Below are 6,739 nucleotides of genomic sequence, written 5' to 3'. Positions count from 1 at the left end.
GCTTGTGCTCACTGAGGCTGCACCTTGGGACGATGGCAGAGGGAGGTTATCACAGCACTGTCTTGCTGGCTGCAGAGACTGCAAGACTGGAAGAGCAGCTGTGAGGATGAGGATGGGGAGAGGGGAGAGGTCATGCCCATGGCCGGTAGAGTCCTCAGCTGGAAAGAGCCTGGCTTCCACCTGCCATCGTGTGTGTGGTTTCCTTGGTGTTTCTGACCCTCTACTATCTAGATCCATCTGCTCTGTCTGGTGTTTCTTGTTTTCTTATGTTTTTGTGCTTGGCTGGCTGCCTTGTTCCCATTCTAGTGCCTAGAATTTTTGGCTCTAAGAAATAAACCACTGAGCGGCAGCAAAGATTCCATGAAACAACACTCGACGCCGAGCTGTGGGCAGGTTGAAATGCCTCTTCACACTAAAGGAAGAGAGAAAAGCCAAAAGCATACTTCATGGCCATGATCGTTTCTCTTGCTGACATTGCTCCCTGAACTAAACCAATATGGAAACATTCCAAAATACATAGGAATGGCCAAAAGGGAGATGAAGAAGCTTCTTAAGCAAAAAGAAAAGAGAAGTGAATAATGCATCTTCTCTGTTCAGTGTGATTACCAGTGTGCACATTGGTTGTCTTTGGGAACAGTGTGTATCATCTGATACTACAGTCTTACATAACTAGCACTGTGCTGTCACTCCTTCCGCCCTGAGTTACTAGAAACCCAGACTCGCCTAAGGCTTTATACATGGTATCTTCATGTCAAGTGCATCTGGGTGCATCTCAACAGTGGACCTGAAACGGACAACTCGTTTGGGAATACAACTTGTTTTGATTTTTCTTACCCTGGGTTAATTGAATTTGTACTTGTAGGCAACTTCCTTTAAAATAATATAGTGGTGAGTTTCACCCTAAAGGGCAGTTAACTGCGACTTTGGATAATTGTTCCAGTTGATCTTTGCTATTTTTAGCTAGATACAAGGTGTAGTGGTCTGTGGAGACAGAAAACTGGTTCTACTGTCTACGCCCACAGTCTGCTTAGAAAAACTGCCTGGCTTCATGAATATAGGGACCACGTTTACCACCCCAATGAAGAGACCAATGAAGATTCAGTCATTCTGTTTCTGTGCCACGGGAGAACAATCCTCATGGGATAAAATGAAACTAATTACATGCCCTCGTTTATGTTGGTTTCTCTCTTGTGCAAAACTTAGCATTTTGTGGAAATATTTATCCTTCCCCTGAAACGGGGACTCTGACAGGCTTAGTGCACTTATCCTTCAAAGTCTTTGAGTAGCAAACTTCTAAAAGCTTGGATTTAGAATTTTAGAGTACTTTTCATTTCAGATTTTCAGCAGTCTAAAACTAAAGCATGTAAGATATTCACAGAACTTTATTACAGCTAATTAATTAGAGTTTAAGACCTGTTTCAAATATGTCACATTTTCGGCCCTTAGAGTCTCATTCCACAGACTTCAAATACTCCAAACCTCTAACTGCTGAGAGGGGGAGTGACTCTCAGATGCTTTCCAAGAGTTGCAAAATCTGTACAGATGCAAGGCTATCTATCGTCTCCCCAAATTCGCTCTCACCAACAGCCCTTGTATCCTTCCGAAAAGTATCCAGTACAAAAGTCAGATGCCGGCGTAGTCACCTCCTCCTAGGCCAAATCCATGGGGACCAAAGCAGCCACATTACCATAAGCTGAGAATTGAAAAATTAGTAGTATAAGACTATTTTCTGCTGAATCTGGATGAACTACAGGAAGATTTTTGTCCTTGATTAGCTGGTCTTGGAGTAAAAGTCATAGACTCGAGTCCTCATCTGTGAATATATTGCAGTGATACTGTAAAACCTTGACCTTGTGGTATGTCTGCCCCTAAATGAGTGGTGTTCTTCCCCTTCTCTGTTGCTGTAAAGAGTGACACCCATACAGCATACGGTTGTCTTGTTCATGTTTCATATGAAAACCACAAGCTGCCCTAATTTTCCTGTGTTTCCTCAATGTAAATAAGCCTGTCTTCATATCTAGATTGCTCTACCAGTTTAACAATTTTTGTGGTTTTAATCTAGTATTATTTCTTCTACTTTGCTTTGTGAAAGGGGAAAAATAAAAGCTGGAATCCCTAAAAAAATAAATAAATAAAAGTTCCATGCCAATTCTTGACACATATATAGAGGTTAAGATTTGGCAACTTGTCCCCGTGCCTTCTGGGTCAGAGTGCCAGCCGTGGGGTGCTTTTGCCAGTGGTTGCTCCCCATAAACATCGTCCTTTGCCCCAGTTTTAATCAAGCAGACCAGGTGGTGGTTTCTTAGTGCTGTAAAATGTGTCCCACGAAATGGGAGGTTCTCTTCTGCTGAAAACGAAGGTTGATAACGTTCAGGAACTTTCTCTAGCAGGGCTGCCGTTCACAAGTACACCGCCCGGAACCACTCCTGTCTCAGCTACGGGGCAGCCTTCCTTGTGTTTGGGTTCCTAGGTGTGCTGGCAGGTTTGTTGGGGATTTTTTAGAAAATATTTTTATACCAACAGAATATAAATTAATGGTAATAACCTAAAGTAAGAAACAGAAGCTACTGGACACAAAATTAAATATAGCTTTTTTTTCCTGTTAAGTGCAATGAGATAAACTGGCTGGAGAAAACATAAAAATAAATACTTTCATTTGAACAGCGAGCAAACACACACACACACTCTCACCGACAAAGTAAAAGCCCATGACCTTACAATGACCTATCAGAGCCTGTCTCATTTGTGCCCCTCTCCTTTTGGCTCTCCTACTGCTCCCCATTCCCTCACTTCAGTCCAGCACACGAGGCTCCCTGCTGTGCCTGGAACGGGCCAGGCATGTTCCCACCTTCTACTGCTTGGCCTCGCTGTTCCCTTGATTCGGATCCTGCATCTCTCAGTCACTCACTTGCTAACTCCCTTGTCTTCTTCAGTCTTTGATCAAATCTCGGCAAGGAGGCCTATCCTGTGCACAGCATTTGATACTGTGTACAGCCTGACCGGATACCAGCGCTCTTGGTCCTTCTAACACTGCTTTACTTGTCCCATTTCCCACATCACTCTCGTCTTCAAACATTTTACCCAATTTACTTATTTGTTGTGTTTATTTCTTGTCTATCTTCCTCTACCACAGACACTCCCACACACACGTACACACTCATAGAAGGTAAGCTCTCTCTGGAGGCAGGGATTTTTGTGTGCTTTGTCACTGATGTAGCTCATGGTTGTAACACAATGTCTGGCCCATATTAGATACTCCATATTTGTTAATACTCCATGAATAAATGGAAGAAGCAACAAGAATCCATCAATAGTTATATCTGGAAAAGTGAACTGGGTGAGTGGGGTAGAGATGGGGAAAAGGTGTTATTATATTCACTTTTCTTCCTTTTTAATGTTGTAATTTATGTTAACTATTCACAAATATTAATAAAAGAAATAAAATATAAAATATAGTCCTAAACTGATGAGACCTCCCTTGGGATCCTAGTATAAATAAATAGAAAATTATTCAAATGAAGCACTCAGTCCAGGTCTCACGGCATTCCCACACACATAGGCCTGCTGAAGATGAGCTCACAATGCAGAATTGCAGGACCCATGAGCAAAGTCTGCCGTGAACTCTGAGATAGTACACACTGCAACTGCTAGGACTACACAGCCCCCATGAACTTCAGATAAGAAATAATCAGCTAGAAACCATTCAAAATACATAAGTGTGTATACACAGATATATTGAATAGATATATAGATGTGTACATGTAGACATATCTCTATCTGTGAGATTACAAATACAGAATAAAGAATTCAAAATATAAGAATAAAATAAAATATTCTGAAGGAATATTTTAAAGGTTAAAAATTAAGACTTCTAGAAATGAAAAATACTAAAATTTCAAACACTTAATGGATACATTAAACAACAGATTTTCACTTTTTTCAGATGCTCTGGAAAATTCTGAGGAAATAATCCACAATGCAGGGTAGAATAAGAAGGGAATAGAAAATACAAAAATTTCAAAAGGAGAGAACAGAAAACATGGGGGGGGGTATTCAAATAAATAATGGTTGATAATTATCCAAATTAATGAAAGAAAACACTTTGTAAAAATGCAACAGCCCTGGCTGGTGTGGCTCAGTGGATTGAGTGCCAGCCTATGAACCAAAAGGTCACAAGTTCCATTCCCAGTCAGGGCACATGCCTGGGTTGTGGGCTGGATCTCCAGTTAAGGGTGTACAAGAGGCAATAGATCAGTGTTTCTCTCTCACATCAATGTTTCTCTCCCTCTATTTCTCCCTCCCTCCCACTCTCTAAAAATAAATAAATAAAATCTTTTTTAAAAAATGCAACAATTCCTGGGCAAGATAAGTAAAACTAAATCCATCTCTAGACAAATGAGAAACTGTAGATCACCAATTAGAAAATTTTTTAAAAGCAAACAGTAAGTAAATATAGATTACCAACAAAGGATTAACGATTAAACCAACAGCAGATTTCTCTTCAACAATAACAGAACACAGAAGACTGTCGAATACTTATTTTCAAAAAGGCTAAAAAAAAATAATATACCCAATTGTCATCCAAGAATTAGGATAAAATTAAAGACACTTGGAAAAGGAAAGTGTCTTAGTGCATTCAGGCTGTTATAACACAATGCCACAGACTGGGTGCTTAAACAAAAAGCATTATTTCTCACAGTTCTGGAGACAGTAAAGTCCAAGGTTAATGTGCCAACTTATTAGGCTCCTGGTGAGAGCCCACTTCCTGGCTTGCAGATGGCTGTCTTTTCACTGTGTCCACCCTTGGAGGGGTAGGGGTGGGGGCGAGGGGAAGAGTGCTCTGTTCTCTCTCCCTTTTTCTAAAAATTTATGTTATTATATTTTTTCCACTACCATCTATCCCTCTTATACCCTTGTCCACCTCCCCCCACCCTCCCCCCATCACCACACTGTTGTCCATGTCCATGAGTGCTTTCTCTTTTTCACTCAACCCCTCTCCCCCACACCCCCCACCCCTGTCTCTTCCTTTTTTAAGTAAAGATCCTAATCACATCATGGGGCCCCACCCTCCTTACTCCATTCAAACCTCATTACCTCCCAAAGGCCCCACCTTCAAATACCATCAGGCTAGGGCATTAGGGCTTCAAGATATAAATTGTAGGAAGACACAAACATTCAATCCATAACACAAAGACAAAATATTTACCATTAATAAATCATTAAAGAAAATATTAATGACAGATATATTCCGGAAATTGAAAACAAAGTAGAAGTAAAGCTGAAATGATGAGTAAAGACATCCATAGACACGTAAGTAAATCTAAAAAAACATGGACTGCCTAATACACCAACAACAAACAGAAGTTACAAAACAAGATGGAACTCACCAGCTGGACAACAACTGCGGGGCACAGTGACTGGAGTTAAGGCATCCCGGGGACCTGGTGCTGTTTAGCAGAAGGTATGTAGAGCTATCGATTAACAGTAGATTTTATTAAGTATGAATGTTTAAATATGAACTAGTAAAAGAATGAAAACAGGATTCTTCAAAACCAATTGACAGAGAGAAATGGAATAAAGAAACTGCTATTAGAAAAAAGAAGACAAGAAAGGGACAAAATTAAGCAGAGTAAAAAAAGGAGCAATGTGTTTCTTAAATTTTTTTTCTGCTGCGGTTTACATACTGTACAAAACAATAAAACTGAATGTCATCAGTTCCAACACACTTATTTTTAGAGAGAAGGATACAATGAATCCGTGTGTGATATTTCCCAGCTTCAACAATGGTCCCATTTTGCCATTTTTGTTTCATCTAATTCCCCCATTATTTTTAAAAATTTGCCAAATTGTTTTAAAGCAAACACAGGCATCATATTGCTTTATCTGTCAATATTCCAGAATAGAACAGCAATAACACTAACAGACAAGGACTTCTTAAAACATAGGCCACAACATCGTTAGTTAAAACAACAATAGTATTCAATTGTCTCTAAATGCCTCAAACTTTTTTTGTTTTTTGGCTTGGTTTGTTCAAATCAGGACCTAAACAGGTGCTACATGTTATTGATGTCCTTTATATCTCTTTATACCTATCACGGTTCCTCCATTCTTTTTGTTGTTATTTTTATTGCCATTTATTTGTTGGAGCAACCTACAGTATTTTCCAGATTTAGCTGATTGAGTTCATGTGGTATCAGTTAACACGTATTTCCTATAAACTCTAGTTACATCTAAAGATGTAATCAGATTTAGAGTAAATGGTTTTTATTCTTCTCCACCCCCATCCCCCAAAAAACAATACTGCATAGGTGATACTGTGTACTTTCTACTTCATCTCATCAAAATATACACAATGTCGGCCCTGATGGGTGTGGCTTAGTTGGTGGGGTGGCATCCCACCACACAAAAGGTCGCCAGTTGATTCACGGTCAGGGCACATGTCTAGGTTGAGGGTTCAGTCCCCAGTCACGGCGCATACGGAAAGCAGCCAATGATATTTTCCCGTTCTCTCTCACCCCGCCTTCCCCGCTGATCGCTGATCGCTGTGAGGGGAAAACAGCATGGATTGCCTCTCTATGCTCCCTGACCATCTGCAACCCAGCATGTGGCCTGACCAGGAATCTAACCAGAGACCTCTCGTTTTATGGGACAACACACCACTCAGGGCATAAAATCTTTAAAAAAAAAATTTTTTTTTTGAAAGATACATGATATCTGCTTGTCCCATTTTTTTTAAAGC

General features: G+C 40.2%; 1 pseudogene; it reads left to right on the top strand.

Annotated features, from left to right (window-relative positions):
• Positions 1 to 32: 32 nt before the first annotated feature.
• On the top strand, positions 33 to 579 carry LOC112315315 (ADP-ribosylation factor-like protein 6-interacting protein 1 pseudogene; annotated as a pseudogene).
• Positions 580 to 6,739: the final 6,160 nt, after the last annotated feature.

Source organism: Desmodus rotundus, chromosome 8 (assembly GCF_022682495.2).
Source record: "Desmodus rotundus isolate HL8 chromosome 8, HLdesRot8A.1, whole genome shotgun sequence".
In the NCBI taxonomy this organism is placed as follows: domain Eukaryota; kingdom Metazoa; phylum Chordata; class Mammalia; order Chiroptera; family Phyllostomidae; genus Desmodus; species Desmodus rotundus.
Note: the sequence above shows the minus strand (reverse complement) of the source record. Positions and strands in the feature narration are given on the sequence as shown.